General features: G+C 42.3%; 1 protein-coding gene and 1 long non-coding RNA gene across 4 annotated transcripts in view; one reads left to right on the top strand and one right to left on the bottom strand.

Annotated features, from left to right (window-relative positions):
• Positions 1–4,048, bottom strand: part of LOC123377308 — a 39,621-nt gene extending 35,573 nt beyond the window's left edge. Inside the window, exon 1 of the long non-coding RNA XR_006582166.1 lies at positions 3,910–4,048. This is a non-coding gene — a long non-coding RNA (uncharacterized LOC123377308). The remainder of the gene's footprint in view (positions 1–3,909) is intronic.
• FGF13 (fibroblast growth factor 13) overlaps positions 1–23,518 on the top strand; it is a 352,169-nt gene that overhangs the window by 131,013 nt on the left and 197,638 nt on the right. The gene's annotated exons all lie outside the window — the stretch shown is intronic.

Genomic DNA, 23,518 nt, shown 5'->3' with positions numbered 1-23,518 from the left:
AAAATAATTATACTCGCAAAATGTATTAACTTCTTCCAGGCACAGGCATTTCCCAAGAACGTTTGCCCTGCAGACTCACCCCTTGCTGCAATCCTGTCAGATCTTGGTAGCAAACCAGAGGCAAGCCAGGTCTGTGTGCGAGGTCTAATCTGAGAAGCACATATCTGCAGCCTGGAAAAGTGCTAGTGATGTAGGTGGAGCTTTTTTTTTTTTCTTATTGCTGAAAGTGTCCCTGCATGGTGTTAAGAAACGCAGGAGCTGGATGAGGCTTCGAAAGTGTCGTTAGTGACCCCGTAGCATTTTTAAGAGCAAGTAGTTTAATTCTGGGGACCTGGTCAAATTCCAGTTGTGGTAACTGGCATTCAAGCGGTGACAGGCTCCAAATATCTTAACAAAGGGCTTCCGCAAAAATGGCCCTAGTAGCATGCTCTAAAGACCCTGTGTTCCGGGGAGATCCTGGCATTTGCAAACAGAGGAGGGAAGTAGCTTTGGCTGTGCGTTCATTTTGTTTTCTCATCTTAAAAAAAACATTCTTTCTCAGAATAAGAACCTAGGAAAGAAGTGACACCCCTCTGGAAGAGGAGAAAAAAACTGTACTCTGTTCAGGGCCTGACACAAAAGCCCACTCAGCTCAAAAGGAGTTTCCCATTGACTCCAAAGGTTTTGGATTAGGGCAAAGTGCATTTGCTGGGACTGTTTGTTTTGTTCCTACAAAGGACAGTATGTTGAGAGTAGTGATAGTATAGCTTAGTGTTCAGCTTGTGTAATTGTGGGGGGAGAAGAGGAATGGAGTTGGTGCTATAGACATAACTAAATAATCCTTGAATAAGATTTATTCGTAAAGGCAAAATATTTGCCCATGTTTCTTTCCCGTTATTAGGCTTTTGAAATGATTACAGGTGTGTCTTCTCTCCAAAGCCCAAATGCAGGCATCAAATCATAAAGCACCTCAAAGGGAAGAGAATTTTGAAAAAGGATACATGCTCTACTAGAAACGTCTTCATGGGCCCTATGACAACAGGTATAGGGAAAATATTGGGCGCCTTTTTATCTGGCTTGTCACAAAGGAGAGTGTAATTTAGCATAATAAAAAATAAACCTTAAAGCATCTCAAGAAGATATTAAGATTCAGGAAACAAAGAGTATCAGATTTCAATAACTGAATCCAGTTCTTCGCCTACAAGAAGAGAATGTTGGTTTGTTTGTTTAGACAGTTTAAAATAAACCCAACTTTGTTACCATAGGTGCACACACACTTTTTGTATTTTCTTATCTGGAAATAATACTGAGAGAACATCCTGAGACGAGAATTCAGGTGATAAAGCCAATAATTTCCCCCGTGTCAATTATTAGTTATTTTATCTTTGCCGAGCAGCTGGTGTAAATTCGTGTACTGCCCCTCACTTGTGTGGAGTTCTGTCAGTTTATGCCAGCTTTTCATCTTCAGCTCTTACTCTTGATCTGGTCTTTGTTCTAGGATTCTGCAAAAAGTACTATCGTACAGCTATGCTAACCAGAAGTATTTTGAAAAAAGATGATCTTTTCAAAAGGTACGCAGTACACGTTCATTACATATAAAATAGTGTTCTATGGAATAACGGAAGCTAAAAAGGTTGAAACTTTAGCTGATAGAGCCTCAGCAATAAATTTGAGAATACCTAAAATCCAAATATTGAATGGTCTTTTTTTAAAAATAAAGTGTCCATAAGTTCTATTTTATGACAGGCATATTGTCCTGACTAATGCTCCAGTTACAGCTTCAATGCTATCATTCTCTACAGAAAAATCCATGACTTTTATCATCAAGCTCATTGTCTATTTTTTTCTTCTATGCCTGTACTACGCTGTTCTGAACGTATTTGATTTGAGTCCTATTTAGACTCCAATACATCACATTTATTTTTATTTCACAGAGAATTTATCTCTGGTGAGATAAAGCAGATGCCACTAAATGTAATTGCAGAGAGAAATGAAGGGAGAGGATGTATCTGTGTTGTTAGCCCCAATTGGGACTGCAATGAGATAAGTGGTGAGAAATTAATCCAACCAATTCCTGCTTTCTCTTCAGCCTCCTGTTTGGCAGTATATGGAGTGCAAGGGTGGAAGAAAGGCCAAGAAGATTAGGAACAGGTCGAATTTATAAAATTGCTAAACAGAGTGCCCAGAGAAATGTAGAGCTAAGGGACATCAAGGGGTCATCTAGCCTAAGCACTTTCATTGAGGCAGGATTAAATATACATAGACCATCCCTGATAAAAGTTTGTCTCACTTGTTCGTAGAAATCTCCAATGACTGGGATTCCACAACCTCCCTAGGTAACCTGTTCCAGGTAACCTTATAGTTCTGTATAGTTCCTCTAGGTCAGTGGTTCTCAAACTAGGGCCGCCGCTTGTTCAGGGAAAGCCCCTGGCGGGCCGGGCTGGTTTGTTTACCTGCCGCGTCCACAAGTTTGGCCAATTGCGGCTCCCACTGACCACAGTTCGCCGCTCCAGGCAGGAAGGGCGGCCAGCATGTCCCTCGGCCCTCACTGCTTCCTGCAGCCCCCATTGGCCTGGAGCGGCGAACCACGGCCACTGGGAGCCGCGATCGGCCAAACTTGTGGATGCGGCAGGTAAACAAACCGGCCCAGCCCACCAGGGGCTTTCCCTGAACAAGCGGCGGCCCTAGTTTGAGAACCACTGCTCTAGGTAGCTTTGACATAACTTAAAGCATATACATGCAGCACTTTAAGATAAGCCACCACAAATTCTCCTCCCCTCTCAAACCTTCCTCCACACCTACTGATACTTTAACAATCGCTCTCTTACCAAACAGATAATTCCCTTCCCCTCAGTCTTGGTATAAAGAGTTGACTTGAAGCTCATACAATTTTGAAAACACCTGTTGCTTTCTTATTTCAGCAGCAACATGTAAACGTATGTCAGGAGCTGCTAGTGATTTTTCTGCCCAAATGACAGGAGTTGATACAGGTGATAGTGTACCTTATAGAAAATTAATCTCTTTCTCTCATTCATTTTAAATAAGTCTCCAACCATTGTTCTGTGCTGATTAGGTATCATTAAACCTAGCATAAGAACTGTTAAAAATGTCAATCTTTCTGTAGGAACGTCTCATTTATTAATATTATAGTTAGTTTTAATGTGAAGAAATACTGTCGATCCCATCTTTCATCTGTGTTGGAGGCTTTTTGAGTCATGTTGCTTTTTTAGCAAACTTGAATTGTTCATTAACAATGCAGAGTTAAAGGAGGGAACCTGAGAGCCTGCCTTGAGAGAGAGCCCCATGACGTCCCATTTATCTAGCAAAAAAAGGGCCAGGTTTCACAAGTCTTTATTCATGTGAGTGAGGCACACCAGCATTCCCACTGACATCAATAGGGCTAACTGTGTAAGGATGAATTGTGTGCGTGTAATAGCTTTGTGAGATTGGGCCGAAGGACTTGGAGAGGAAAAGTGTTAGATTTTATAATGGTAAATTAGAGTCGATAATTGCTTTAAGTACCTTTGTCGCGCTTTGGCTTTAGCCCCGCAGGAGAGAGAAGGTTCAGGCACTAGCGCGTATCCATTCTAAATCCTAACGGCTTTTGCCGATGTACTTCACGTTTGTGTGTTACCTGGGCAAACGTGCTGTGCCTCTTTATCTCCCTCTGGTGCCTAGGCCTCACATTGACGCTTACGAATCTACCCTTGCCTTGTGAGAGACAGAGGCCAAAGATCTGGGACTGTATCCTGCCTCTGGGGAAGGGAGCGACGAGGGCAAATGGGGTGGGTGACAGGAAGTGACGACAAGACTGAGGCTGGGTTGGGGATGGGAAGCCAGGCCTGGGGAATGAGAGGGATGATGCAGGCCTTGTGACCAAGTGAGGGGAAGGCGAGCTAGTCAGGGGTGAAAGTAACTTAAGGGACTTACCGGTATGCAGGGCCGGGGTCCTAAGCAAGGTGTGTGGGGGGGGGGCCTTGGGCAGAAGGGGCGGGGCCTTTAAATCCCCAGGCCCTTTAAATTGCCGCCGGAGCCCCAGCGCTCCCGGCCGCCTCCGCTACCCCAGGGCTCCGGCAGTGGGGCTCTGGAGGCAATTTAAAGGGCCAGGGGCTCCGGCTGCTGCCAGAAGCCCAGAGCCCTTTTAAATTGCCAGCCTGGGGAAGCTGCCCCCTGCTGGTACAGTCAGCTGTGTACTGGTTCTTGCTGGTGTGCTGTACCAGACCGTACTGGCTTGCTTTCACCTCTGGAGCTAGTCCTTTGTGGATTTGTTCTAGTTTGGACATGCATCCAAAATGGAAGGGGCCTGATCCTGCATTCCTTGTGCCTGCCAAACGCTCACTGAAGTCAGTTTAAGTTTTGAGTTCATTTTTCAGAGGCTCTTCTTCCCTTTTCTGTGCAAACCCCACTGCTTTTGTGTAGCTTTGCTTTGTTGATCTCTTCCTCATAGATCTCACCATCCTTCCCTGGGTCTTCTCCTCTTCTTACATATGAGGTATCACAATGGATTATTCTTAGGTTCTTTGAAATAAGATTCTTGCCTCTTATGTTGTTTATAAAAAGTTGTGTGTATTTATGGTGTACATGTAAATTATAAAACTACCTGTCAAGAAATTACCTTGCCGAGTAACAAGCTACCCTCTCATCTTTAATAAACCGGATGCATATGTAATCCATGCACCTCCTGGGTGTGGTGTTCTGTCCCATCTCATGAGAGAGAGTTAAATGAGTCTGCTCTACAGGCTTAGCTAAGAGGCAGTTGGCTTTTTAGTTCATGTGGTAGAGGTGCATGCTTTAAGCTTCAGAGGCCCCAGGTTCGATCCTGCGGACCGGGGTCTGTCAGTGTTATACAAGGGGCAAAAAAATCTCTTGCCTAAACAATGCTTAGTAAAATTTCTGCTTTTACAAAATTCTGAAATGCATGGAAACAGGATACTAGCTCAGTTGCACAAATCTGATATCTATTTCTCTTGCAAAACTGCAAAAAATATTTTCAGTGGCATCAATACTGCAGCTGGCCATTGTTGTATTTCTCATAACAATAGTAACATTTATGAACTAGCTTTTTGACAAAGGGATTTGTTGATTACTTTACATTTTGCAGCTATTTACTGTAACAAATTAGCAGTGATGTCACTGAGGCAGTTTAATATGCTTCTTTCCAATCCGGTGCAATCCTTATAATAAAGCTGACATTAAACGATAATGTGTTCACTTTCCCTGATGAGTAGAAAGAGATCTAATAGTGGTATTATTTTTTTAATTCCTGATTAGGAGTTTAAGAGGGGGTCTTGTTCTATTATCCATGCAAATTGGTAGCAATGACAGTAATAAATCAGAACAGCAAGACTTAAAATAAACCACGGCAGTTGACTGGATGTACAATTGATTCCTCATGCTTTTCAAATCCCTGGATGCTTTGTGCCTTTTCATGCTGTGACAAGATCATTTCCATTGATCTATGATACTAAATTGACTGGCTTTTTTTTATTAAGTTATGGATATACCTAGGACTAAAACTGCATGCCTGAAAAATGATACCAGAAAGTTACAGTAATGGGAAAACTTTCAGTAGGCTATCGAGGGCCTCAATTTTAGGGTATCCACATTGGGGTCCCTTCAAATGGTGTGAATTTCAGAAAGCGTTAGGCGCTAACCCTCTAAAAGTTAGGCTCCTTGAAAATGTCTCAGGTTGGATACCCAATATCATTTGTCACCTTTGGAAATTCTTATGTGTGTATATATAGTAGCCCCTGGCCCTATCTGGGCAGCTGGGAGCACTGAACAAACAGTTAACACACAACACAGAACAATAAAGACATAATCAAAAGCAAATAATGAAATATTAAAAAAACGGGTTATTGAGAGAACAGATGGGACACCTGCTAATAGTGATATAGTTAAAAAAGTCAAAACAATAAGAATAAGCGGGTCATAGGGATGTAAAATATTGTTTAAAAAGTTAACGGGTTAAACAATTAAAATGATATCGTTTAACTGGTTAACTGAGGTGGCCGGGGCTGGGACTGCTCCAGTTGGCACACAGAGGGTTAATGGTAAGCCTAATCCTTACCAGTTAACCTTTTACATCCCTAGTGGGTCATGTATAGAATCTGACAGTTACCAAGCTAGAAGCATTTCTTGGGAATCATAAGGTTGTTTGTTTTTTACGGTACGGAGGAACAAGATGAGACAAAAACAACGAGGAGTCCTTGTGGCACCTTAGAAACTAACAAATTTATTTGGGCATAAGCTTTTGTGGGCTAAAATCCACTTCATCAGATGCATGGAGTGAAAAATACAGTAAGCAGTATATATATAGAGCACATGAAAAGATGGGTGTTGCCTTACCAAGTGGGGGGTCAGTGCTAACGAGGCCAATTCAATCAAGGGGGAAGTGGCCTATTCTCAACAGTACTGTCAGGGATCAAGAAGCTTTAGACTGAGTCCCTTTCCTAGAAGTTGCAGTTGCTAGAATGATTTCCTGTGTTGTGTATATTCTCTGGTCTGGCCAGTGATGTACCCAACTGGAGCTGCTATAAAGTAAGTTCACAGTATATAGAAACACACCTCTAATTGACCCATTTATATGCAAATTAAAACAGCTGGTGGAAGCAGCAACGCCGTGGTTTTTTTTCACCCTGGTTTCATAAAAATGGAGAACTCGGTCCGGTCAGAGGAGATTCCTTTCTTTAATATTTTATTAGCAGAATAATTTGAAAGGTTTTGTGGTGTGTCAGCAAATTCTGACACTCACTGTGATTTAATGACATTGAGTAGAAGATTAAATGTATTGAAATATAGGGATTGATCTGTCCCCACTGACGTCAGTGGGAACAGGATTAGGCCCATAATCTATAACGTGGTTTAAAGTCTTCATCATTTTCAGATCGTATAACGGGGAAGAAAAATAGCTGTTAATATAATTCATGCAACTGATGCATACAGTGAGGTAGACATTGCTTATGTCGGCGCTACTCATGTTTTATCTTGAGTATAATATCCTGCTGAACTGGCTATGAAAATTAATTTTATGTTTTGTGGGATTTTTCGCTCCCTTTAGAGAAACATGCTTCTGAGTTGCTCAGAATACTGGAGACTTAGCATGAGTTTTAGATAAGGCCAAAACTATGCAGTTTATAAGTAAATACAATGGGCCAGATCCCCAGATGGTGGAAATCAATATAGCACCATTGAAGTCCCCAGTTTGAATTACTACTTAATGGGTCAGACAGCACGGTCAGTACCTTAAGGCAGACTGCCAGCCTGTCAGAGCCTTCTTGACTTCACTGGGATTCCCCATAGGTGTAAGTGGATCAGATTCCCCGTGTCTATGTGGATCAGATTGCAGAGTTAGGGCTTAAGATGTTTGTCATTCCATAAAGCGCTATTTTTTCACACAGCTAATTCTATCACGTTATTAGTATAACTGACATTGCACATGTTACATTTTTCCAATTTAGCAGAGCCAAGATGCTGAATTTGTTGTTTGGTTTATGGTAGCACCTAAAGGCTCCAACTGAGATCTGGGCCCCGTTGCACTATGCATTGGGCAAACACACAATGAAAGACTGTCCCTGCTTACAGCGTAAATGTAAGACAAGACATGAGTTGGTTTCAATGGGGAATATGAAAGAGAACGGGGAAGAAGGACAGTGTAGCACTGAGGAGATGACGTGGGTACCAGTAGCTAGTGCACAACTTGATTATTTTGTGGCTGACTCTTGATTTGGATTGTATCTACATGTTTATTTTAGCTGTACATTGTAGAATCTCTATTACGTCCTAATGTTACTTATTAATTTAGCCTCATTCAGTGGTTCTCAAGCTTCTTTTTATTTTGTTGTTTATTTTGCCATCTGTTTTTACGAACGTAGTAAGTGACTGTGACAAAGCAGCAGAAGTTTGTTGATGTGATGCTTCAAGAGTCTTCAGAGGAGGTTTAAAAAAAAAAAAAAAAGAAGCCAAGCATCTGTAGAAGCCACTAGAGACTGGCGGGGAAGGGAAAGGACGGAAGAGGGAAGCTTAGAAACTTAAACAAAACAATCAGGCCTCTGACCTATAGAGTGAGTGTTGTGTTTTTTTCCTGGAGAGAGTGACCAAGCTTTGGTTTTTAACAGAAGACCCTAGTATCTCTTCTATGCCTTTCATGAGAACCAGGTTTCTTGATTGATCAGAAATCCAGTATAATAGGTCCTCGGCCATTTGAGCCGTACAGGCTCGTAAGGTCCATTGATAGCTTGATGCAGGGCTCAGGTGTAGGCATCAGCATTCACTGGGAGGTCTCTATCCATCCATCCCCCTCATGGGAACAACAGGATGCACATAGTCTCAGATGTGGTCATCTGGGTGTGTAGGTGTCTTAACATTGGAGCCATAGGCTTCAATGAGCTTAAGAACAGGGTCTAATTGTGATATCAAGCTTAAGGATATAATGCAACAGGAGGACAGAACAAGGAATAATGGTCTCAAGTTGCAGTGTGGGAGTGTTAGGTTGGATATTAGGAAAAACGTTTTCACTAGGAAGGTGGTGAAGCACTGGAATGGGTTATCTAGGGAGGTGGTGGTGGAATCTCCTTCCTTAGAGGTTTTTAAGGTCAGGCTTGACAAAGCCCTGGCTGGGATGATTTAGTTGGGAATTGGTCCTGCTTTGAGCAGGGGGTTGGACTAGATGACCTCCTGAGGTCCCTTCCAACCCTGATATTCTATGATTCTATTCTATGATAATAGCAATGAAATGACACATTGAAAGATTGAGGTGCCACAATGAAAGAAGTTGCTTTCCAACAACAGCAAAATGCAAGTCCTGCAAGCTCAAATTGTTTTTCATTTGGATTTTAGTATTGAAAGTTATTGGACTGTAAAAGACACCGCCTGCTTTGCTTGGATTCTTGGAAGTAACTACATGCCACACACTGTGCTGCTATAAAATGGATCTGTGTAAAAAATGCAAGGTACAAAATTATCAGGTGCAATGCAAAAGTTTTATTGCTAAATATATGGTAAACCTGTTTTTACAAACAATTCACTGTCCTAGACTAACAAACCAAGAAGTAATTTCTGAGCTTGACACAGATATTTTACTTTTGCGGTTGTGCCATGAGCACTGATGGATATGGTATCAGAGGGGTAGCCGTGTTAGTCTGGCATCCGAAGAAGTGGGTATTCACCCACGAAAGCTCATGCTGGAAAACGTCTGTTAGTCTATAAGGTGCCACAGGATTCTTTGCTACTGATGGATATGTGGCTTTTTTTTTTAAAAGACCAAAAATTTTATTTTTAACTCTATAATGCCCACTTTGTACTTACTGCAGCAGAGATTATGTTGTTTTGGTTAAGGTGAATGCATTGTAGGCCACATATCCTGCTTGCCTTACTCACACAGGGATTCCCAGTGAGTTCAGTAGGACTCATGTGAGTAAGTAGAGTAGTATTTGGATTTTATGCGGAGATAATTACAGTGCAACATATTGCATTAATTGCTAGAATGTAGACAGAGATTTAAGTAAAACAAAAATCTTCAGTCATATGTGAAATTCAGTAGTTCAGTTAGAAAAACTTTGAAGAGCAACATGAAACCAGGCTGTTCATATACAATCTATACTTTGAGAATCTGATCGACTCAGCGTAGCTTTGCTGTATGCCAAATAAAGGAACCTGAGTGACGAAATCCAGAGTCAAGCTGAATGTTTTGTGTCCCAGAGAACTGAATGAAGTGTTCTCCGAGGACTCAAGAGGGCACTTTGGATAAGCCGAGTAGCAAAGGTCTTGAAGGGAATACCAATACTTATAATGAAGAATTACAATTTTTTGGCTGGACATGATATTAAAGAAACCTTGGATTTTAGAAGATGTAGGAAGCCCCTACAAATAGCCCAAATATTTCATGTTACACTATTGCAGTATTCAAATTAAACTGTGTGCAACATTGGTTGCATTACAAGAACACAGATAATGTTTTATTTGCATTTGCCTTTTTCTCAAATGTGCTTTTTTTAACAGAAAACATGCACTATTTTAACTCTTATCTAGCATTTTTCATGTAGTTAGTTAATTCGTTCATTAATAAAGCTGAATTTCTATACAGTGATGATAGCTTGCAGGCTTTCTTAATTCCCTTTCATTTTCACTGCAAGATAAAGGCTAATGTTTTTCTTATGTTGCCATAGCTAAATCCTCTCTCATCAATATATCCCTGTATGTAAATCACCTGGCTAATTTTATCTTGCAGTCATTAGAGGAAAATAAGCTCCAGAACCCTTTCTTGCACAGGAACCAGCTCATCTGAAATATTTCAAACAGGCAAATGGTTTAGAGTATTTCAAATACGTCCTTTCTTGTTTATTTAAAACATTGATTTCTACTGGAAATTGTCATCTTGCAATTTTATTTTTCAGAGTCTCCTTATCTACTAGAATTATATAAATTCACATGGTAGCCTCAAAGTACAGCAGTTTTTTTTTAAAGGCACAGTACAGATCCATCATCCAGTAGCCACGGGTGCTAGTAGGATAGGTCTGGGTAATGCAGTTTCCATGGATGCAGCTGGTGCTCCGGCTCCTATGGGTTGAGAGGAGCATTTCATTGCTCTTGATCCCTGCAGAGATCCACTGCACAAGGCCTGTTTACCCAGGCTTTGCCCAGGGGCCCAGGATTTAGTCCTGAGTCAGTTAATGTCATTTTCCTGCAGTGATTGCAGTATTGAGTAAGAATGGAAACACCCATGTTTGTAAGCTGGGTAAAACTCCCGCATGTTGACATGTGTTTCAGTTGCTCATTGTGGTCCACTTCTTGGGCCCGGATTCTGTGCCATGAAGCAGCCACTTTACACTGGCGGTGCAGAGAAGAGGGTCCCTAAAGCCCGTTTAAGGGAGGGTCCTCCAGTGATACAGAGCAGGCGTACTAGCTCCTACACCGCCTGCTTCCTTGTTGCCAGGGATGTAACCAAAGCAAAGGAGGCTTGTCGGTGGCTTCATTACGCCTGACAGATCCCTGAATGCCACATCAGGTGGCATAACTTAGCGCTTTAATGAAAGGGCCTGCAAGCTATCACTGGCATTTGTCTTTAAATCTCAAAATCTTGTTAGATTTCATCTGCTGCCTTAGTACAAGGAAAACGGCCTCTAAACATTTCCTCTGTTGCTGGCTGCCGGAGAGATCAGGAGTCCCAGGGGCTCAAGAAGGGGTTTTCCACTGAGATGAATGGGAAGCTTTTGGAACACACATGCTTTGGCCCCAGTGAGAACTCACTTTGCTTAATAATTGGTGCTACTGCACCATGGATGAGTAAGTTAAATGTTGCCTCGCTGAGGTTGCCTGAGGGTTTCTCTCTTATTTATTTTTCTAAAGCAGTAAGTGATACAAGGATTCAAACTACTGTTTTCTTTTATTTTCAGGGATTTTTTAAAAAAAATCTGTCTCTCACCAAGGTGATCCTTTTTTTAATACCCCCTTGAATTTGTTCTAAATAAGGATACGATGGTGGCAGCTAATCTCCCACACAGAATCCAACTTAAATCAAAATTTAAGGGTTTCAGCATTTACTTGGTATTGACTATGTGCCAAACATACGGAATTAACTCTGTTGCTGTTCTTTCATTAAATATGACAAAGAACTCAATTTATTGTTAAGCCGATGTGGGAATTTCCTGGGGTTAGGTTTCGAAGGTATAGAAGCAAGGATTCTTATAACTTGAAAATGAAGTCATTCAAACCCAAGAGTTACTATTTTGATGTCTATCCCTGTTTGGGAGAGCTCCACTTCAGATTAACTACAGAGTACTTGAAATGTTATATGCCAGAAAAGAGAGAGAATGTGCACTGAATTCTTCTCTCCATCAGTGTTATCCGCCTCTCTGGATATTTGAAAAGATCAGAAAGAAATTTGTAAATATCTACTTAGTGTGTGAGGGGGCAAAGGGTGTGAATGGAATCTTTAACAAAATACAATACATTGTACAATGCCAGTTTCCTACAGCTGAGTCCTGAGGGGAGCGGTTGTGGTACGACTTGCTCATGTTGAGGAGGTAGATCTCTTTGATTTGAGATCACTGAAGAAGCTATTTATAGAGACATGAAACTGCATTTACATGTCTGTCATGGGGCAGACGGCTATAGTATAATACAGCGCAGTCCAATGGATGGAATACTGGACTGGGAGTCAGGCTCCTGGGTTCTGTTGCCAGCTCTGACACTGAACTGCTGTGGGACCTTGGGGAAATCCCTTCACTTCATTGTGCCCCCGTTTCCTCAGCTCTACAATGATGATAGTTTTCTTTTGTTGATCTTTTAAGGAAATGTGGCTGAAAAAAGCTCTATCCAAGCAGCCAAGTATTATTTTTTGAAACCTAGACATCAGCCATAAGAGTCAATGGTTGCCCTTAAAACTTGTCAGATTTTCCTCAGATAAATAGATATTTACTTCAGTGTTTACTGTATTCACACTACTCTGGAGGAGTCTGACAAATACCGAAGTAATGTTCTGGAAGTCAGTCATTCTCAAACTGTGATCCGTGCTCTGCAGAACATTTGATGGTGGCCAGCAGAGAGCTAGCTGTGCATGTGGCGTGGTCTCCTAGTTTCCAGCTGCTAAATCACTATGATAGCAGCTAAAACTACATGAAATATTCTCCAAATGTTACTGTTTCAGGTAAGCAATTAACTTAGTTGCCACATCGAGGCTGTCTGGATCACCTCCCCTCCAGTTCACAAAGGCATGGACCACCTTCTTCTCATTGGGATACACTTGAGATGTGATCTAAGGCAACTGGCACGTTTCAGAGGGTAAAAAACATATATGCCTTTCTGCACGTAGTAGCAAAGAATTCTGGGTGAGGCGATTACTAAAAGAAGAATTGCTGACCAGCATAAATCTTAGCAATTTTCCTTTGTTAATGTTCAGCGTTTCAACATGAACGTGTTTGCTCTTTGGAGCCGACTGAGATGTATGGCAAGTCAATGAACTATGATAGCCAAACAAAAAGTCAAAGACGTTCTGTTACAATACTGTGATTGCATTCCGAGTTTTCCTGAATTGGCCTGCTTGTGATGTTAGCATTGCTCTCGAAAAAATAGTCTTCAGGTGAGTTCATTTGTGGCTCTCACCAACAGGCAGTAGAAATGGACACCTATGCTGAGACTTGAATGCAGCACAGTAACGTTGAGGAGTGGGGGAAAGGGAATGTATTTTAATGTTTTATCAGTGGTTAAATGAGTGGTCTCTTGCTGCCTTCAATTTTGACTCCAGAGGGATTCCTGTACCCTGTTTGGAGCGGGATGATGGCTTGTATTTCTGTTGTTGATGGCTGCAGTTCCAGTGCTGGTGCATGTCACACTGATAACTGGTCTATTTCCAGTTGGGCACTTGAAAAAGCTGTAACTAAATTTGTATATAAGAAGAAAATGTGGGCTGTGTGACTTGGTAATGCTAAGCTATGTGCAAATATATTTTCTCCTGAGCAGTTAGAAAATAGCAGACACTACAGTGGTTAGAAATCCACTGATTTTTATCACAGCAATGGAATGTTGAGTGCTTTTAGTTCAGTGAATTTGCTTGTAACCTACGTTAATCATATGAGAGAAAATTGTGATGTGGTTTAAAATATTATGAATACCCTGCAGTGTAAGCTTCACACTGAATACAGAAGCATGCTGGGTGGGAAACGTGCTCATTCTAAAAATGCCAGGGTCTGAAAATGTAGCAAACGGCCTGCAGTTTATTAAAATTCCTATTAATTTCTCTCTAAGTACACTGTTGCTAAATTAGCTGCTGTAGTGTTATTGAGAAGCTAATTGTCACAACATTATTTCTTTGAATACAACCTAAATGCAAATATTAATTTTGTCATCTCAAAAGTGCTTTTCCATTTACCTTCTGCAAAATATTTTTCTTCCTGTAAGCCTGCCAGACAGGATGGTAAGCTGCGGAAATCTTCACTGACAGAGCAATAATGCGCACAAGCCACCTGGCTCAAGGCCATTGGATAGCAAAGTCTGCTATCACTGCTTTCTCAGTCCCAGTGTTAAGAGTGCACTTTGTCATGGTCGAGAAATCTGATTTATCAACAGCTGCAGTGAAACTGGTAGTTGCTGCTGTACCTGCTACTTAATGACTATGGGCATCACAAGTCTTCCCTTGCCTTTAATAGACCTCCTGCCTTGGAAGTTCTGACCCTGCTAGTGGTGTTGGGGCAGGTAAGGAGCTTACTACACTAATAAAAATCTGGGTGCAAGAGTAGTTCTGCAGTAACTGTGTCTGGGTAGAAGGGGTTGTTTTGAAGCCGCAGACCTTTTTGGTATATGACAAGTGCCGAATACAATATTGACTATTTCATGAGTCTGCAAAAGAAGAGGCAATGAAATTAGGGTTTTTGATAAAACGTATCTAGGCAATTAACTACTGTTACGGTACTGGGGGAATTTGGGGGGAAGGGTGAGGAGGAGAAAAGGGGAGAAAACATCTGAAGAAACAAAAGCAATACAACCATTATTTTGAGTAAAATGAAACATTGTACACTGAGTTTGCCGGGTAGTTAACTTTTCTGTAATGGATTGCTTTACAACTTGGGAGGGGGGAATCTGATCGAAAGCATAATAAAAATTATCCATGGTGAAAATGGAAGAGCAAAATTGCAAGACAAACTTTCGTAGTTCTAAGCTGTGTGTGTCAAATGGACTTGGTCATATGATCAATACTAATTTTGAGCCCATACAGTTGGCTTTAGTAGTCATAAGAACCCTCTTTAACTAGTGATTGATAGGTATTGAAATGGTCAAGTCGTTTTCTTACCCAGTAGCCTGACTGGGTCCAGAAGCTAATCTCAGATGCACGGTGTATGTAACTGGGTGCCTCTAAAACCTGCTTCTGGGCTTTCCTAATACAGAGTGAAACAGATTTTTTTTCAAGTTACTGGTTGACCAGGGCCATGCAGCAAGAAATTAGAATCTAATCCTGGATGAGCGTCAACAGTTGATTTTTTTGGGGGTGGCATCAGGGGTGTAAATTCATTCAGGGGAGAGAACCTTGTAATTTTTCAAAAGTTGTCAGTCCACCTTTATACCACTTACCAGGCACGTGGGGAGCATGCGTGGTCCATGCACTTAAGGTGATTACGAAAGCACCCAATGGAGCATGGCTGAGAAGAGGCCACAGGATAGTGATTAGTTTTGACATGTACCAAACCACAAAAGCATTCACAAGCTTTACGTAGAGCCCCCATGGACCTCTACCTTTTAACGACCGGAGCCTTTGATAGGGATCCCTGCATGTCGATGCTCTGCCTGGACAATAAAAATCCCGTTGCATTTTTAGGAGTAGGGATTTTCTCTGGGGTGGTTAGCTCCCCCTCCCAGCTTTGTTGTGCAGGGCAGCTGGGTGCTAGTTTAGGGGTTCTCAGCCTTTTTCTTTCTAAGCCCCCACCACCCCAACAGTCTATAAAAACTCCAAGGCCCACCTGTGCCGTAATAACTGGTTTTCTGCTTATAAAAACCAGGGACGGTCTTAGGGGGTAGCATGCAGAGCAATTGCCTGGGGGCCCGGGCCACAGAGTTCCTGTGAAACTAGATTGCTCAGGGCTCGGCTCCAGCCCCGAGTGGCGGGGCTCAGGGCCCTGGGCTTCAGCCCCATGCTGTTGGGCGTTGGTTTTCTACCCTGGCCCCCAGCGAGTCTAATGCTGGCCCTGCTTGGCAGCCCCCCTGAAGCCTGCTTGCGGCCCCCCAGGGACCCCGGTTAAGAACCACTGTGCTAGTTTATAGCCACCTGCTCATCCTAGAGATGGCTGGTTTTCAGTTGTGTAGCATCTGATCCTCCTGCCGTTGAAATTGATAGCAAAACATCATTGATTTGAATGGGAGCAGTTTTAAGGTGAATGGCACCTTATCCAGCTCCCTTTGATGACAAAGGAAAGGCTAATACTTCATTTAGCTTTTTGGAATGGAAGGCAGGATGCATTGTGGCAATTTTATTCTTATGCACACTGTTCTCTTTCCTGTGCACGAACACATCCCTGCGGTATATCATGACAGTAACCAGGTTTTCCTTCACTGGAAGGCAGTTAGTTAAATCCGCTCCTGTACATTTCATGTACTGATTTCTCCCATAGGGAGGTGAATCTGAGATTTCTGTATAATGCAGGCCTTTCATTCTTTTTAACCCTTACAATGAGAGAACCAGTGTCTGATTATCAACATCATTTTCTGTCTCCTTGGACCCATCAGTTTTAGTAATGAATATATGCCAAAAAGCTTAAGCCCACTCCCTGCATGAAAGCCAGAGACCACTTACTGCTGACCACCAGATCATCGCCGCAGCCTTAGCAACCATCACTCAGACTTTCACCACCTTTTTAATTTGACTTGAAAACCTGTGAATTAAATATGAACATTAATAATTAGTTAGTGCTAAATAAATCATTATGATGGGGAACAGGGGCAATAGCCAAGCTGTAACCATGCTGGATTTTTTAATTGTTCTGAACTGTGCTTGTGTCTGGCTGTATTATTTTTTGAATGTTTAGACTCTTAGCTTGACTGCTGGACACTGCATGATACCTGACGTGCTTTTCATTTGGCGTATTAAATAAGAGGAGGAAAGATGAATGTAGAGTGAGAGAATTGTAGATGCAATGTTAATTAAAGAGTTGTTAGATTTCACTTGCAGACAGCCTGAATAAATGCTTTTTGTAGAGAGGAGTTTAATGAAGAATAAAAAGAGCTTGTGGGAGGATGGAGTCTAATCTGCTGGTACGGTCACGGTTTTTCATATCTTTGATCCTTCAGGGCTCATAAGGCGAAGCTTGTAAGTTCTTGAGCATCTTTGGGTAGAGACGGGACATGCTCAACTCCCACTGACTTGGTTGTGAGTGAATGGGCACTGAGAGCACTCGGCACCTTGTTGGGTTGGATCCTGTGTCTGTAACAAGACAATTGAGCTGCAGAAGTTATACACAGACAAGGGAGCCAGACAGGCAGGCTGAGGGGAAATCTGCATGATGATATACTCCACAATAACTTACTTAGCTGGCTAATAGGGGGCCTGCTAGTCTGCAGATGCTGAGTAATTTAGCAATTGTCATGCTTTTGCCCTCGATGCTAAATCCCAGATGCAATCTCCAGTGCTCATAACTCGCTGGGGTGTTGGGGAACTGTGTGGGTCAAGAGGTCTTGCTGTCCTGCCTCTCTCCTGCTACAGTTCATATGCCTTCTGAGCCCCCACTTCCTTGGAGGGAGGAGGACTGGAGGGTCTTCATAGCAGTGGATCCAGTAGCCTTGCTCTCACCCCGCACAGCCGCTGAGTGGAAGGCAGGATTAAGGCATTCCAGGGTCTTAGATCCAGTCCATAACACACACCCCAGGGCTCCCACCTAATGGTCCCACTCCCATCCCATGGCCCAGTGCCCTATTTAGAGTTTCTGAGGTAAGGAACCCCTCCCTTATCAGACAGACTATGAGCAATAGCTTGGGTCTCCCTTGGCAGCATCAACATAGGGTCCCTTCTCCATGCTGGAGAGGAACTAGTGCAAACAGGGGGCACTACCCAAATATTTATCCCAGCAGTAAGGGTGAATCCCCACCCCCACCAGCATTCTCTGCTCTGTGGGGTGGGGGTGGTGTCCTTCGGAAGGCAAAGGAAGCCGGCTGGAACAGATGATCCCCTGAAACATGGTGGGGATGGGACATTGGGTTTCCGACCTTTTAAAAAAAATTGCTTGGCTGGAAGGGACGGGGACATTAATTAGAAATGTCTATGGAAACCATGAATTTATGATAGCCCGGATTAGCAAATTTGGCCCTTCAGAAGGAGCAAATCTTATGAAGAGACACTCAGGCCATATTTTGAGCCTCTGTTGCCTATGTCTAGGCCTGCTCAAACATCTTCTGTCAAAACTGTTTTTGATGGAAAACGGGTTATAATTAAACTTGACTTTTTGAAACAAATCACCCGCTTTTTGTGGAAAAGGTAGGCTTTTCTTCAAAAACCAGAATCTAAAAAGTTTTTGGCTTTTGGATTTTTGATTTTTTTTTTGTGTGAAAATTTTGAAGATTTCCACCGAAAATTTCAACAAACTGTTTTTGTTTTGTGTTTTTCTTGAACTTTTCTGCTAGCCCCCCCCCTAATTTTCTAACCAATTCTACTTAATACCATTGTGCTGACAACAATGATAAGAGAGGGGACAGCGAGAAATCAACGAGGCCGTGCTGTATTGGAGACGTAAAGTGGAGGGGAAATGTCAAATTTAAAAAAAGACAAAATTAGTATTTAATGATTTTTTTTTCTGGTGCCTGGGAAGCTGTTTGTAATACAACACACGGCAAGGAAAAAAGGCTATAAAAATGAACGATAGCACCCTTTTTAATCAGCCATAGGTACTATAATTTCAGTTTGGTCCACTATTCTCTGGTATCCTCTATCAGTGCCAAAAGTCCTTATTTAGCCATAAGTAGATTGATTACAGCAGTGCTGTAGAGTCACACACAGCTCTTGTGTAGTCTGCAACCCCTTACGTTCTAGCCACATACACAAGGCTAGTTGGGGGGTCTAAGCAAAAAGACTCGAGTGACTGGATCCCTGTGTTGTTTATTAACGCCTGGGGTTTCCGAATGTGGATCAGAATCCCAAGGTGCTAGGGTGCTGTATGAGCACAGAACAAAAGAGTGCCCCTGCTCTGTAAAGCATACAGTGTAAATATGAGATGAGAAACAATGGGAAGTTGCAATAGATGAGGGGGACCCCAGGAAAATGAGACGACACTGGTCTGAACGAACAGCTGCACCTGCAGCATACCAGCTGCCTAAGCATTGTCAAGGGTTTGGTTGGCATTCCTCCATATGCACCTCTGTGCAGCCAGAAGAAAAGAAACAAACCTCCTTCCCGTTCACCTTCAGCTGGCAAAGAGGAGAGTGTGCGCAGCAGAGTTGTAGAGACAGGAACGGCCGCCTGACATCATGGTGTGAGGTCTGGGTCTGTTTGCTGGGTTGTAATGATGCACCATCCCTATGCAATGTTAGGATGTTGCTCTACGATTATTTTGTGAACCCATAGCTCTTCCCAACCCTGCTGGTGAAGTGCATCTCCAAGTCTCTGAAGCTGAGGGCCACTGCCTGCCTTCCACCATGGTCTGTGTATATTGAAAGCTTCAGTGTAACCTTTTTTTAACTCTACCCTGATCCATAAATACAATAATTCTGAGGTATTCTTCCAAGAGTACATGAGCATCGGGAGACGGAGGCCTATTTAAGCAAATATCTGATGTACAGGATTAAATAAACCATTAAAAATATCCATTTATGCTGCATCGGACTTTACAGAAGTTAGATTTAGACTGACATTTTCTTAAAGGAATCTCTGGGAGAGGAATGCACTTACTAAATTCCAAAAAATCTTGTGCATTGAGCGACAAAGTGAACGTATTGCAAGGATGATAGGTTCAGGGGGAGCGGGGAGGTTGGGTTTTTTTCCCACTGTAAAGATATTACATAAATAATTCAGCCATGCCCCAAATTTCCAACAATTCTATGTGAAATTAGTTCCTCTAAAGAGGAATACCTGAAGCCAGTTTAAGAGAAGATATTGGCTGAAAGAAGTGTCTGTGTTTAAAGAAGTTTAGACTATGTTCATTCAACTATGTAAACAAAACCTCTGAACTTCACTTGTTCAGGTTTCCATTCTGGGGACTGGTCATGTCATTCAGAGCCTTTCACCTCTGTAACGACTGCCATTGAAATCCAGTCCAGGTCAGTATTGACCAACATCCATTATCATCTGACCTCTATATGGCTTTAATGATTGGCGGTCTGTAGCCAGCTTCTAGCAGACAAGTGTCTCCATCTTTACTACCTCTGTCAATTATCTGAGAAGAAGCCAAACTGAATAGGCACGGAGATCAGTCTGCCTTTTCACTCCTAGATGATGTTCCTCTGAAACAAGGTTAAAGCACGTTGTTGGGACAATGTGTGAAAGCGTGTACTACCGCTAACTCTGCTGTGAGTGTTCTGTTGAAGAGATGATGTCTCCTTCCGGTTCAGTCATTTTGGCTGCTTTCTCAAGCCCTAAATTGACTTAATTTCTCTGGTGCATATATTTATTTTCCCTTCCTCTTTCCCCCCTTCTCTAATGCACAGTCTTCTACCCAAATTGCAGTGTAAACATTCACAACCGGAGATCCTGGAAACTATGATGTGACAGCCAAGTGGTTAATTATAAATGAAAGAAAAACCCCTATTCAAGTGATTCATATTTGTCCGATAGCCTGTACGATCATGCTTCAGTTAACTCTGTCACAATGTATTTCCTTGGTTTGCAGCATCCGCAATGTTCTACTCTTGTTCATTGTTCTTGACACAAAATTTTTGTTGTAAAGCTTTGAAGTGGTCAGAAAGGATAAAGAGGAGGAAACGCTCCCTTAATCTTAATGATGGTGATTGGATCAGATCCACGTGGACTAATGGATGGAGAACATCAACTGGAAAAAGAAAACTGATTACAGAGGCCATCTGATCAATAAACAACATATAATGTATCAAATGCTGTGCCCTCTAACTAGAGACCAGTAGCTCAATAGTTTGAGGACAAGGAAAACACATGCAAGGAAAACAGATGCTATCTTTGGATTGAGAGCATAGATGTAAGTGGTACAGCAGTACATATTGTGACTGAATTGGTTTGTTAAACATGTAGTAATTGCTGTGTCAGAGAAGACCAGTGGACCAGTAACATCTGTTTCAGAGGAATTTTCAGGAAACCCTCTTATGGGCAGTTACACGAGCTGGAGCTGGGTGGGAAATGATTTTTCCGTGCCACAACATTTTTTGAGATTTGAAAAATTTTCCAGTTGGGACAAACCAGAGATCTGCCTACATTTTTCATGGCTGGGAGTACAGACCCTTCCCAGAATGGCCAATAAGGGTGGCGTTTAGGGTTCAAGTCTCTGCTTTTCCTGGTTCAGAGCAGCGATCTGAACCTGGGTCTCCCACTTCTCAGGATGAGTGCCCTAGCTGCTGGGCTTTTGGCTCATCTGGGGGTGGGGGGTGGGGTGTTCTCTCGCTTTTTGTCCAGAAATTCCATCCTGGCCCTGAGGAACTCTCCCAAGGTTTGTCAAAATGGACCCTTTCCTGTAATAAGCTTCTGTCTTAGCACATTGGCATTTTCCAACCCCCCCGCCCCAAAAAAGGGGGGGGGGAAGAAAAATTCATGACCAGCTCTAAAATTAACCTTCTCATAGCAAAAGTTTCCTCCTAACTTCTGCTGGTTAGAGCTTGTCTTATATCCAGAAGCATGGGGGTTTACAAACCTTCCAAACTTCTTTATAGGGTAACTGGATGTTCTCACTATACATATAAATGAACAATCCTAAAGTCTTGGCCTCACTAATACAGTATTTTATACTATTTATGAATACTGGGCTGTAGTTACACTGCATTCAGCTCTGATCTACTCTGGCTAATCTCTCTGTTTCCCTGCAAAGACCTGCAAAACTTTACTCCCTTGAGTAATCTTTGCTCAGGCTGGCATTCCTGTGGACTTCAGTTGGAGTCCTTTCATGAACAGTGTGCAGGTTAGGCCCTCTGATCCTGTTTTTTTGTTACTGTCCATTTTAATTGCTTATTGGGGAAAATAAGACTGTTTTTAAGGTTTATTTTACTACTTTAGAGATGGAATCCTCTATAGATTTATAGGTGTATGTAAGAGATCACAGGGTTTGCTCCTATTGATAGCTTCTTCCCACAGGAACTGTATGTTGTACACAATGTGCCTGATTTTCATTGCTCTGATGCAGGCCTACCCGAAATGAATGTTTTGTCTTCACTTTATTACTTCATTTGTTACCTGTCATAAAAGTAGAGACAAGAAGGCCAGTGTCTGTATTGAAGATGGAGAGGACTAGTCAATTTTGTAACTCATTCCTATGAGACTGAATGTTTTTATGTCTGTGAACTAAAGTCTGGAAGAAATTGCTGTCCAACATCCTATGAAACTGCCGTCTAAAGACCCATTCTGAATAATGGGGCCAAACGTTGTGGCACGTCAGTTGTTGTAGTTTGGGGAAAGTTAAAGGAAAATTAAAGCCAGTAAGCTATTCACTCCGTCCTTTCACGTCGCATGGACTCATGGCCATCCCTTACGAAAATTGGGATGGGGGTGGAGGGTAATAGGAGCCTATATAAGAAAAAGACCCTAAAATTGTGACTGTCCCTATAAAATAGGGACATCTGGTCACCCTACTCACCACTACTTATCAGAGAATATCAGGGTTGGAAGGGACCTCAGGAGGTCATCTAATCCAACCCCCTGCTCAAAGCAGGACCAATTCCCAACATATACTTCTATGGCTATACTCTGTGATCTCATCTCTACATATGGTTGCCCAAAGTTTAAAACAATATGTGCAAAATCTACTAGGTAGAGTCTGTGGGCATTAAAATGCCTCTTGCAACTTGATGGAACTGAAATATAAAGCAGAGGCCCTCGATCTGTGGGTCTGAGGCAAAGAATGGAATCTCAGAAGCCAAAGGCAGCATGTAGAAAACACAATCTCTTTTCCTTTTTTACCCATTACAACCAAGTTCAAAAGCCCCCACTGATCACATCTAATTTAATGGTATTGAGCAGTTCCCTAGCACTTTCCATCTGAGAATCTCAACTTGTCCTACAAGTATTTGTGCGCTAACCCCGACAACATCCCAGTGGGATAGGGCAGTATTATCATCCCCACTTTACAGAAGCTGAGAGAGGTTAATGGATTTGTAGAAAGTCATGTAAGAAGTGGTTGGTAGAGCCGGGAATAGAACCCTCGTTTCTTGCAAACTTCCTCCCACTGCTCCATCAGCATGATGCAACACTGCTCTGGAGGAAACAAATCAAGGGGCCTGAGGGAGCACATTTATTTCATGGTCTGTGATGATAATTGCAAAAGGGTAGTAGGATGAACAGCACTCACTCCCAATTCATGGCCCATAGCTCTCCAAAGGACTATCGGATGTTAACTAATAGTACTGCGATAAGTAGGATTTTCTTGTAGTAAACCATGTATGTAATGGAAAATGCACTCATTGTCTTACTAGGGCGTATTCCTGATAGGCCGCCTCTGAAGTGCCAGTACTCCATGGAATGCTGACTCTCCCAAGAATGCTGTCAGCACACAGGATTTTCAGTGATAGTTAACAGTTAAAAAAGTGACATTTTAGAGAGGTCAAAGGCTCTGTACACTGTTCCCTGAGCTGTCCAGTTTCTGCTCAGTAATCCTTTGTGGGGTTGTTGAAGTTAATTTTGAAGTTAATGGTTAATTCTGGCAAGTTTTCCAGTTGCTCTCTCTGATCACATTCAGACCAGTATCTGACATGGTTTTAGCACCGTGTCGTTGTCTTGTTTTATTCTGGTACTTCCCCCACATGAATTTGCCGGTGAGACTGTTCCTGGAAAGAAGTCAGGACCCATAAAGCAAGATGTTCTGCAGGACAGTGCTCTTCACTGGTAGTTCTGTTTCCAGTTTTTTTACTGGTGGTTTTTTCCCCCCCAATCATTCAGCTGCATCAAACTCTATAAACT

The sequence above is a fragment of the Mauremys mutica genome, chromosome 9 (genome assembly GCF_020497125.1).
Source record: "Mauremys mutica isolate MM-2020 ecotype Southern chromosome 9, ASM2049712v1, whole genome shotgun sequence".
NCBI classification, from domain to species: Eukaryota; Metazoa; Chordata; order Testudines; family Geoemydidae; genus Mauremys; species Mauremys mutica.
This window is presented reverse-complemented; position numbering and strand designations above follow the sequence as displayed.